Source organism: Marmota flaviventris, chromosome X (genome assembly GCF_047511675.1).
Source record: "Marmota flaviventris isolate mMarFla1 chromosome X, mMarFla1.hap1, whole genome shotgun sequence".
NCBI lineage: Eukaryota > Metazoa > Chordata > Mammalia > Rodentia > Sciuridae > Marmota > Marmota flaviventris.
In genome coordinates, this window is record NC_092518.1 from 131,882,700 (window position 1) to 131,894,838 (window position 12,139).

At 42.0% G+C, this 12,139-nt stretch overlaps 1 long non-coding RNA gene across 1 annotated transcript; it reads left to right on the forward strand.

The window, feature by feature from the left end:
• Positions 1 to 678: 678 nt before the first annotated feature.
• Positions 679 to 3,552, forward strand: LOC139703234 (uncharacterized). Its single transcript, XR_011705636.1, has 4 exons — positions 679 to 778; positions 2,093 to 2,282; positions 3,042 to 3,099; positions 3,242 to 3,552. It is a non-coding gene; the product is annotated as an uncharacterized lncRNA (long non-coding RNA).
• Positions 3,553 to 12,139: the final 8,587 nt, after the last annotated feature.

Here is a 12,139-nt window from a genome sequence, read left to right on the forward strand (position 1 = left end):
TTTTGATTTGCATTTCTCCAATGAGTAATGATGTTGAGTTTCTGACCATGTGGTAAAACCCTAGTGTAAATATTGTTGAACAAGTATTTTGTAGATGTGATTAACATTTGCAATCAGATGAGATTATAGTCCATAATGTGAGTGGGCTTCACCTATTCAGTTGAAGGCCTTAAGAGCAAAAACTGACATTTCCTAGAGAGGAGAGAATTTTGCCACAATTATGTAACATAGAAATGCTGTGTGAGTAGACACTTCTCAAAAGAATGAATACAAGTGGCCAAGAAATATATATGAAAAAATTGGTCAATGTCATCATTAACCATTATGAAAATGCAAATCAAAACTACAATGAGATAAAAATCTCACCCCAGTTTAATGGCTATTATCAAACAAATAAATAACCAATGCTGGTGAGGATGTAGAGAAAAACAAATAACTCTCATACACTGTTGGTGGGAATGTATATTAGTACAACCATTATGGAGAACAGCATGGAGGTTTAAAAAAATTGAAAATAAACCCACTCTGTGATCCTGCTATCCCACTTCTGGATATATATATATATATATATATATATATATATATATATATATATATATATATATATCTCCAAAAGAAATAAAATCAACATACTGAAGAGATGACTGCATGCCTTTTTTTATTGCAGCACTGTTCACAGCAGCTAAGAAATGGAATCCACCTAAGTGCCTAAGTGTGTTTCATATGGAATATTATTTATCCATAGAGAAAAATGAAATTCTATAATTTTCAGAAAAAGGTATGTACTGGAGAGCATCATGTTAAGGGAAATAAATCACACACGGAAATGCAAGTACCACATTGGCCCTCACATGTAGAAGCCAAAACAGTCAAACTGAATGTAAACTAGTGATTACTAGAGATTGGGAAAGGTAGAGGCTAGATTTAATTAGTGCATGCTGTATGCAAGTGTTGAAATATTACACTAAACACCATTATTATTTACAATTTATACATGGGAATGAAATAAAATATTAAAATAAAAAGAATGGGGGCTGGGGATGTGGCTCAAGCGGTAGCGCACTTGCCTGGCATGCGCAGGGTGCTGGGTGAGATCCTCAGCACCACATAAAAATAAAATAAAGTTATTGTGTCCACCGAAAACTAAAAAAATAAATATTAAAAAATTCTCTCTCTCTCTCTCTCTCTCTCTCTCTCTCTCTCTCTCTCTAAAAAAAAAAAAAAATGAATGCCTATGCCTATGTGAGTTTCTGACCTGCTGGCCTATTCAGAGTTCAGATGTGTTAGACATGAGCTGATTTATTTTACGTCTCCTTTTCTGTTTCTCTCTTTCTGTGGTGAGAAAGAGGAAGATATCTGTAGCTATACTGACAGATACAAATGTAAATGAAGATAGACACAGTATGGATCAAAGTTTACTTTTTGCATAAGGATAGTTCATTTTTCCAGATCTAGTTGTTTCAGACAATTCTTTCTTTCCAATCTTCATTTACATCTTTACCAATAATTAGTTGTCTGTATATGCATATAAATGTGAATCTACTCCTGGAAGAAATTTATTTTGTTCTACTGAAGTATTTCTCCAATTACTATTTTGATTATCATTAGTTTATAATGGTTGAAATGATGTAGGATATTTTGTTCTATTTTTATGGATTGCTTGCATATTTTTATGAAAGTTAGAATCAGCCTCCTGATTTCTATATAAATATTTATGGAATTCTGAATTGTACTACATTGAATTGATCAATGCATTTGAGAAGAATTGACATTGCAACAATATTCAGTATTGTGAGTAATAAACAGATTTATATTTCCATTTATTTATATCTTCATTAATTTATCCTTGGAATGTTTTATAGTTCTCAATGTACTCATCTCCTACATCTTTTGTCAGTTTATCCCTTTTAATTAATATTTTCTACTACTATTTTAAATTATACTGTTTTAATTTCCAGTTGCTCATTGCTAGTATCCAAATATAATGATCTTGTATGCAATGGTGTTGCTACACTCAATAATTAGTTCTGAGTGTTTTCTTAATTAATAGAATTTTCTCTATAGACTTTTCTTTTCCTTTTCCAAACTACAGGCCTTTTAAAAAGCCTCAAGTACAATGCTGAGCAATCCCAGCAAACGCTGCCCTGCTTTGTGAATTCATCAGTCTTAGGTTGTGGCTTCATACATGCAAACATCCTGCATAACTTCTGGCATTGTTATGAATATTGGCCTTGTCTCTCCTTTACTGTTAAATCCTACATTGGCTTATTACACTTACTAAGGTAATCAAGGCCCCTTAGATTATAAACAAGATTGGGATACCCAGTGAAGCAAGTCTAGTGGTTCATTAAAGTCTCCCAGACTGAAGGTAGTGATTTCTGAATGAAAATTAAAAACCTAGGAAACCTCAGTGGACATTAGGAAAAAGAAGTGGGATGGAAAAATACCCTGCAAGAACTAAGTGGTCTTCAAGGTTGTAGAGAAATGTTTAGGAGGGAAGTGGAAAGATCCATGTCTCCATATAATCTTAAACACAGAGTGCTTTCAGGTGCGACAGACCTGAACTAGGTGCTGGTGGCCAACAAAAGAGACTGGACCATTGCAGGGGGTGTCTGTGGAGAGGTGTGAAGGAAACGCCCTCTCTGGGCCTTGTGATGCACCACAATTGAGCGTGGGGACATGAGGAGGCATCCTGCATCAGTTTGGGAAACCTCTCCAGGGGGCTGGGCATATCCTTCCGTTCTCCAACCAGACTGACTCTCCTGGCCTCCAGGTCACGGGCCCCTTCCCTATGGACCTGACAGATGGGGATGCTTTGTGATGTCTCAGCCCTTCCCCCTCCTCGGCAGGCTTAGGGGTGTGGCCTGGGGTGGGACTTGCTGAGCCAACAATGCCCAAGGGTGTGGCCACCTGTTGTCCTGGGGACCATAAATAGAGGGAGCTCAGCGGCCTGGACAGACTACCTGGAGGTGCTGGTCCAGAAACATGGGCAGGAGACCCATGGCATCCATTCCCCACTGTGCAAAATCCAACCCTGGCAGCAAAGCGGGCCAAAAGAAGACGTGCATACATCATCGAACCAAGTACAAGAAAAGCAAGGTGAGCTGAGCCACCCAAGTCCTGCTCTTCTGCCCCTGGACTGCCCTCCCTACCTCCCCCTGCACAAAGCCCCTGTTGCCACCCTCCTCCACGTCTGCCCCCAAACCAGTGCCCCTCTGTGATCTCCTTGTTGTCCTTCCAGGGCCGAAAGATGACAAGAAAGTCTAGAAAGCCCCTTCGAGGGCGTTGTAGGAACAAAGAAGCTGCCAGAGCTCGGACCACCGCAGCTGACAGCAATAAGAGAGGAGCAACCCGAGGCAGCCGCCGTCTCCCGCTGAGGAAGAAGGTCCACCGTCGAGCCTGAGGGGGACGACCAGAGCCTGGAAAGTAGCTGCTGAGGTCGCTGCAGTGAGGACCTGTAACACCAGCGAGGCCTGAGACCTCAGAACCTTCCCTGAAGCCTCCACAGGTCTGGCCACAGAGATTGTGAAAATAAAATCAGCTTCTCTGGCGTGTGTGTGTGTGTGTGTGTGTGTCTGTGTGTCCTCTGACGGTGGGGGACAGAGGAGCAAGGGGAGGTTGGTGTGTGGGAAGAGGGAGGTGGGTCCTTTGGGGCTGTGGGTCTTCCAACAGGGCCACAGAACCAGACGTGGAGCATGAGGACAGATGGGCGCTGAGCACTGAAGAGTCATTTCCTCCACACAGGTTTACCAGGAAGGAGGGCAAAGACGAGGAGATTTTGCTCATGTGTAAAGGCGGATGAGATGGGAGGGGTGTAGTATGTGTGGAGACAGTGTCTCCCCAAAAGGACACAATGTAATTTCTGTCAGAATACCTACCTCTCATTGGTGTTTGTTGCATCTCACCCTGGAATGGTTAATTTTATGTGTCCTTTTGTGTGAGGCTTTGGTATCTAGATGTTTGCTCACTCATCTAGATGTGAGTTTTCAAATTTTGTAGATATGATTAACATTTAAATCAACAGAAGGCCTTAAAAGCACTAAAGACAAAATTGCTTAAGTTTTTATTTCTCTGTGATAAATATCCAGCAATGTCATTTCAAGTTCATATATTAATTGCATGTTTAGTTTTATTAGGAACTACCAAACTCTTTTTGAGAGTCACTGTACCATTTTATATTCCCACCAGCAAAATGTTCATGATGCAGTTTCTCCACATCTTTCCATCATTTGGTGTCACGATTATTTTAGGTGTTAGGAGTATGGTGATGTCTCATGGTTTTAATTTGCCTTTTTGAAGTGACTAGAGCTTCCAGTACAAAATAGACTAAAACTTGTGGGAGCTGAGAGCAGACATTTTTCCTTATTTTGGTGATGGATGAAAGCATATGCATTTGTTAAAACTCATATATGTGTACATTCAAAATCTAAGTTATTTCCAAAAATAAAGCCTGAATAAAAAATTAGAACTCAAGTAAAATCAACAATATTATTAATAAATGGGTTTGAGGATGTTAAAATTGAAGGAAAACAAAAAATAAAGTTTTTGAAGATGTTAAAACTGAAGGAAATATTAAAATGTTTACTACAAAATCCTCCTTTATTGTGGAGGAAGTTGATTATAATTCACACAGTGGGGGACTTGGGATTGTGGCTCAGTGGTAGAGTGCTCACCTAGCACAGGTGGGTGAACCCTCAGCACCACATAAAAATAAAGGCAGTGTGTTGTGTCCATCTACAAAAAAGATTCTCTCTCTCTCTCTCTCTCTCTCTCTCTCTCTCTCTCTCTCTCTCCAAATAAACAAATAAATAATTCACACAGTGGGGGGGGGGCATGTATATTGTTGGTATGGTAGATAGATGGATATTATTTTCATAATCATTGCTAAACTGGATGTATTTGCAGTTGTCTGTTAGCATGTACCTTTCACACAAAATTTAAATATGCTAAGCAAAGTTTGGGTATATGAAACACTGAATAGGAGGAATGCCTACAAATTAACAAGGAGACAAATAGCCCACTTAAAATAGAAGGAAAATAAACAACAGCTTTGACAAAGAAAAAGAGAAAAGGAAAGGAATGAAAGATCCATAGGCATTAAATTACTATATTAAGATATAATTCACATCTCATACAGGTCATCCATTTAAACTACAATTACAACACAATGTTTTTAGCCATGCACTTGTTTGTTCATGTCACTTGTTTCCCACTACTGACACTCCTTCCACCCCTTTCATGCACACACATCAGAACGTTAGGTACTTGAGGACAGGGGCTTTGTCTTGTTCACTTGCTGTGTCCTAGTATCTAGAATAGTGCCTCTGAAGCAAAGGTTGTCAATAAATATTTGTTAGTTGACCAAACTGATGCCAATAACTGAGATATAACATTTGGGAGGAGGCACAGCATAGTAGGGGATATAAGGCATTAAATTTAGAACAACATGTTATAGTGAAAACAACATGGATATAGAAAGTATTTAAAAAAAACTGGATTATGGTCCTGAAGTTTATGATTCTGATCAGGCCACTGCCCATTTCTGGGCCTGTTTGGATTGTGTTAGCGGAGGTCAATGGGTTTAGGCCCAACAAAATTTCTGGGTTTCAATTTATACATCTTGGTAAATATTTCAGGACATGTAGAATCTGACCATGGGGGTATGCTTCATTGAGGTCATACTCTTAAGTTGTCTGCAACTGGTAACAAAAGCCTATCAGTGATATCAACTCTTCACCAAGAGACCTCTGAGATGTCCAGAGTGTGGCACACGCAAGTTTATAAGTCTCTCATCTACACTTAGACTGGAATCCAAGGTGTGTTGTTCTTTTGCTATTCCTGCCCCTCACTGTTCATTTCTGTGTCCAAAAAGCGAGAGTTGGGCAACCCCTCATGGCTGCCCCTGCCAGCAGTCAAACCTTCATATTAAGAATGATAACACATGCATCTCAAAAGAGCAAATAAAAAGAAGTCAGGGAAGAGTGGCAAAAAGAAAAAAAATATATAGGATTCACAATAAAATGAATGTTATAAACATATTTAAAGAAATAAAACAATGGATTTAAAAGATAAAATCCTATAAACAATGAATGAGCATACTTGGACAAGATAACAAATAGAACTTCCAGAAATGAACAAACATCATTGAAAGAAGTATAGAGATAGAGATTAATCTTGGATTTTATTTAGTCAATTATGAAAGTTGACTACTAATAGTTAAACTAATACAGAAATAGAAAGTCTAACTTTCAAATGTGCTATGGAGAAAATAAGTACGTTTTTAAAAATTTTTGTTTGATCTAATAGATGTCAGGAAAGGAGAAATAGAAAGCACAAAATAAGATGTGAGAACTAAATCACAATATAATAAATGGAAACAAAGGGGCACTATCTGGAACCTAGAAGACAATAGAGCAGAGCTGGGATGTACTGGCTTTGTTCACAGAGGTCCCCTGGATACCACTGTGCTTACTGTAGGTATCTGTGATGGAAAGATCAGATTGTTGAACCTAACCCCTGAAACTGTCTCAAATTCTACCCCTGCTCCCACCAGCAGGAAGGGCAAGAGAACACCTACCCTCATTCCAACACAATGGCTGAGGACTAGGGCCCGTGCACACTTTCTCCCAGAGGCTTGCTCTCTGGCCAAACTCACCTGTGGGAATGGAGGAATATTAGATGACATTGACTCCTTGATAGGACTCATGGTTGCCAAAGGCTCTTTTAGGAATTTAAGATTTCTGGCCCTGCATTTTTCTCCTTTTTTTGAAAACTACCTCTTTCCTATTCTTATTTTTGTTTATTTTCCAGTTTCCTGAGCAGTGACTGTTACGTAGTAGATCATCAATACATTTTATTTGGATAAATGAATCAATGAGTTAATTAATTAATGTAATCTCCATCTCCACTCTTTGTTGCCAAATACAGTGGCTAGTGTTCAGTGTTTTTCTCATTAGATAACTGCAGAATGTGACATCAATGCTAGATAACAGTTAAAATCATGAAACCTCAAATAGAACCTCCCTAGAAATGCATGATTTACCTCGTTATTTGGGCTCACAGTACTAGAGGCCAAAAGCAGTGCTTTTAGTAATAGAACCTAAGAAGATACACTGTCTATATGCCCTTGAGCTTCTGTGGTCTGTGAAGATTGTGCTGTCCAAAGGCCCAGAATTACTAAGCAGCTGTTCTCTCTGACTCTTGTGGGATTGTAGAACAATGCCTCCTCTGGCTTTGTTTCCCTGAGTGTTTGACTAAGAAGCCATTATACCTGCATGAGTCTCATCCCAGCATGCAGGACATAAGGAGCCAGGAAGAGAAGCCTGCAATGCCTGAGAGCTGAGAGACTCGTAGCAAGCATCTTTCTCCAATATCCCTCTAGGGGAGTTGGGGTCATTTGTTCCCAAATACTAGCTCACACGTTCTCTTTTTTCTTTGTCATAGCTGTTGTTTATTTTTGTTCTATTTTAAGTGGAGCAGGAAGGGAAGCTGCCAATTCCCTGCTAGCCCCCCACCTGGATTCATGACAAAGCATTTTCAAGCCGAAAGGCTGCCTGATCCTTTTCCTTAACAGTCTTCATTTGTAATTGTTGTGACATACACATAAGGCCACCCTCCTAACCACTTTTAGGTGCACAGTTCAATGATATTAAATATTTTCATAATATAAAACCATCACCACCATCCATCTCTAGAATTCCTTTCATTTTCAAAAGTGAATCTGTCCCCAAAATATGCTAAATCCCATCTTCCTCTCCCCAACATATTTTTTTGTAGTTGCAATGGACCTTTATTTTACTTATTTATATGTGGTGCTGAGAATTGAACCCAGTGCCTCACATAGGCTAGGCAAGGGCTCTACTACTGAGCTACAGCCCCAGCCCTTTTTCTAGGTTTTTAAGGAGAAGTTAAGATTGTTAAAGTTTTCCTCTTCAATTATAGGCATATGCAAATTTCCCTATAAGTACAGATTTGGTGGTTTCACACAAATCCTGTTGTTTTTTATTTTTATTCTGCTTAAAATATATTCTAGCTTTCCTTTAGTTTAGTCTTTGTTCTATAAGTTACTTAGAGTGTATTTTTTAGTTTTCAAATATTTGGGGATTTCTCAGACACCTTTCCCATATTTACTTCAAATTTAGTTCCATTGTGATCAGAGAACAAACTCTGCATCACTAACACCTTTCTAAATTATTGAGAGTTGATTTATGATCCAGAATATTATCTATCTTGATAAATATCCAATATCTGATTGGAGTGTAAATTCTAATGTTATTGTGATTAGGCCATAAATGTCAATTATGTCAATTGATGGTGTAGTTTAAATTTTGTGAGTCTTTGCTGGTTTTCTGTCTACTTGGTTTTCCACTTACTGAGAGAAGGGTACTCAAATCTCTGTGAGTGTGGACTCGTAGTTATATTTCTCCTTGTAGTTATTACATTTTTTGTCTCATGTACTTTGAAGCTTTGTGATTAGTGACATTAAATCAAGAATTTTTATTATTTTTTAATTGATAGTTTTAATATGAAATGACTTCTTTATCTTTAATCCTTTTCCTTCCTCTGAAATCTATCTTGTCTCATATAGCCACTGTGGCCTGTGGCAAACTCTAGCATCCCATCCCTTGCATTCAGGGACAAAATCTCGACTGTGAGCTCCTCAAACCAAGGGAAGTAACCAGACTTCAAGGTGTGTCTTAAACACAGAGTGCTTTCAGGTGCGACAGACCTGAACTAGGTGCTGGTGGCCAACAAAAGAGATTGGACCATTGCAGGGGGTGTCTGTGGAGAGGTGTGAAGGAAACGCCCTCTCTGGGCCTTGTGATGCACCACAATTGAGCGTGGGGACATGAGGAGGCATCCTGCATCAGTTTGGGAAACCTCTCCAGGGGGCTGGGCATATCCTTCCGTTCTCCAACCAGACTGACTCTCCTGGCCTCCAGGTCACGGGCCCCTTCCCTATGGACCTGACAGATGGGGATGCTTTGTGATGTCTCAGCCCTTCCCCCTCCTGGGCAGGCTTAGGGGTGTGGCCTGGGGTGGGACTTGCTGAGCCAACAAAGCCCAAGGGTGTGGCCACCTGTTGTCCTGGGGACCATAAATAGAGGGAGCTCAGCGGCCTGGACAGACTACCTGGAGGTGCTGGTCCAGAAACATGGGCAGGAGACCCATGGCATCCATTCCCCACTGTGCAAAATCCAACTCTGGCAGCAAAGCGGGCCAAAAGAAGACGTGCATACATCATCGAACCAAGTACAAGAAAAGCAAGGTGAGCTGAGCCACCCAAGTCCTGCTCTTCTGCCCCTGGACTGCCCTCCCTACCCCCCCCTGCACAAAGCCCCTGTTGCCACCCTCCTCCACGTCTGCCCCCAAACCAGTGCCCCTCTGTGATCTCCTTGTTGTCCTTCCAGGGCCGAAAAATGACAAGAAAGTCTAGAAAGCCCCTTCGAGGGCGTTGTAGGAACAAAGAAGCTGCCAGAGCTCGGACCACCACAGCTGACAGCAATAAGAGAGGAGCAACCCGAGGCAGCCGCCGTCTCCCGCTGAGGAAGAAGGTCCACCGTCGAGCCTGAGGGGGACGACCAGAGCCTGGAAAGTAGCTGCTGAGGTCGCTGCAGTGAGGACCTGTAACACCAGCGAGGCCTGAGACCTCAGAACCTTCCCTGAAGCCTCCACAGGTCTGGCCACAGAGATTGTGAAAATAAAATCAGCTTCTCTGGCGTGTGTGTGTGTGTGTGTGTGTGTGTGTGTGTGTGTGTGTCCTCTGACGGTGGGGGACAGAGGAGCAAGGGGAGGTTGGTGTGTGGGAAGAGGGAGGTGGGTCCTTTGGGGCTGTGGGTCTTCCAACAGGGCCACAGAACCAGACGTGGAGCATGAGGACAGATGGGCGCTGAGCACTGAAGAGTCATTTCCTCCACACAGGTTTACCAGGAAGGAGGGCAAAGACGAGGAGATTTTGCTCATGTGTAAAGGCGGATGAGATGGGAGGGGTGTAGTATGTGTGGAGACAGTGTCTCCCCAAAAGGACACAATGTAATTGCTAATGCCTGTGCTCTTGCTGCTCCTCTATGGGGCCTTTTCCACAGCTAGACTAGTGACCCAGCTAGGCCAGCCAAAGCCCTTCACCTGAGAAGCTGTGGATTTCCCTATATCCTTTTTTAAAAAAAGCACTGTGTAAATCAACAAATAGCTATGAATGGCAAGGAGGCAGGCTGGTGGGTGCCTTTAAGGTCCTTGTTGTATGAAGTTGGAAACTGGGAACCATTGACAATTGGGTCTTGTCCAAGATCACCAACAAATCCATCAATGGCAAAGCTGAGTTGCTAATGCCTCCTACATCGAAAGTCTTCTCAAAGCACCACTATTCCCCTATGGTTTCACCTGCCCATGGGTGCCTCTAAGAGGATGTCACCCTCTTCATTTTTCCTCCATCTGGATAGCTTGTGTTAATTGTCATGTCAGCCTCTCCCCACTGCTCCAGGTCAGCTCCACGAATTGCCACAGTTCAGCAGCCAGACAGGCTCTTGAGTACTCACAGGCCTATAAAATACTGAGAGGAGAATGTTCTAGGAGATCCAGGACCCGTCTTGATCTTGCAAAAATCCCTCTGCACCAAAGGCTACAGGCTGGAAAGGGTTTGCTTCTCTCAGGATGCTTCTGTGGACTCAGTGTGTTTTCCCACTAGCCTTGAGAGGTCCGGCTTGCAACACTCAGAAATAGAGTCAGAAAATGAAAGAACTTGCTGGAAGTCACACAGCCACTATGGAGTAAAGGCAGGATTGGAGCTTAGATCTTGGATTTCAGAGTCCTGTCTCCTACCACTGCACAGGAGCCTCTTTCTCCTCTGGCCTACCCTCTAGGTGGCCTGGGAGTAAGGAGGCAATTGTGCAATAGTCCATAAGTCAAGATGAGAATCAGAACTCCTGATTCTCCAGCATGGCTGCCTCCTTGCTATGTAACCTTGGCACAGCCACTTCATTTTTCTGCACCTTGGTTTGTGCAGCTTTGCAGTATAGATCACAATGCAAATTCAGGTTTGCCAAGTAATGTTTACTGAGCACAAATTTTGTACCAGATTGTCCTGGGCACTAGAAGTATAGATAAACACACTGTAGCTCAAGGAGCTTACATGTGTTGAGAGAAGAAATTCGGAATACATAAATAAATGACCAGCTTAGATTTTGTCAGGCCTGGAAAGTGTTATAAAGTAGATTGTACAGGGAAATATGTTGGTAGTATTTAAGGGCCTGCTCCAGATAGGGTAGTAAGGACTTAGGATTGGTTTACAGCTCTAGAGGAATCACAAATCAGGCCAGTGGTGTGGTGTCAGAATCATAATGCATGGAAATGAGGCCAGATTACCTCTTGCCTTCCTTCAGAATCTCATTCTCAGCCCTAGCTTCCCCCTTCTGCCTCCTGGCCTCCCACTGGCCCTGGGTTGAATCCATTTCTCCAGCTCCAGTTCTGGCCCTACTTCTTCCTGTCCTCCATGCCCCTGGGGCTCTGGTTGCACATCTATTCTCCTCTCAAAGACTCGTTTTTTAAAAAATAATTAGCTGAGTTTCACTTCCTAGGTGAAACCTGCCACACAGCTCTCTCTAAGGCCTCATACATCTGTATTTTCATACTCAGTCCCCCAGGACATGCATCTGTGTAAGAGTAACTAATCTACATGCAGATACTTTACTTGGTTCAGCAGATAGGATCTCAGAAGGCTGTGACTACTTCTGTGCTATATTGGTGGCACCAACATTCCAGCACACTAGTTGGCAAAGCGGAGGGGGAGGTGCTCAGTTTCTGTTGTTCGGCACTGCCAATGGAGGCATCAGAGCTTATAGAATCTCAAACTGAAGGCTTTTGGATGCTCCACAGTGCCAGTGTTCAGACAAGCAGAAGCCAATGGTAGGAAGAAAAAGAATGCTGGAGAATAGAGGGCTAGGTTTGTCCAAAGTCACTGCATAGAAGACCTACAGTCCTCTTCCATGTAACACCTTCTCCTTTTGTTCTCACACATCCCTTTCTAGTGACTATTTTTCCATCACTGCCTGATTCCTCTCCATTTTCTCTGACCAACCATTAAATGTGAGTGCTCCTCTGGACTGTGCCTCAGACCCCCCCCCCGCAACTCCCATCTCTGTCA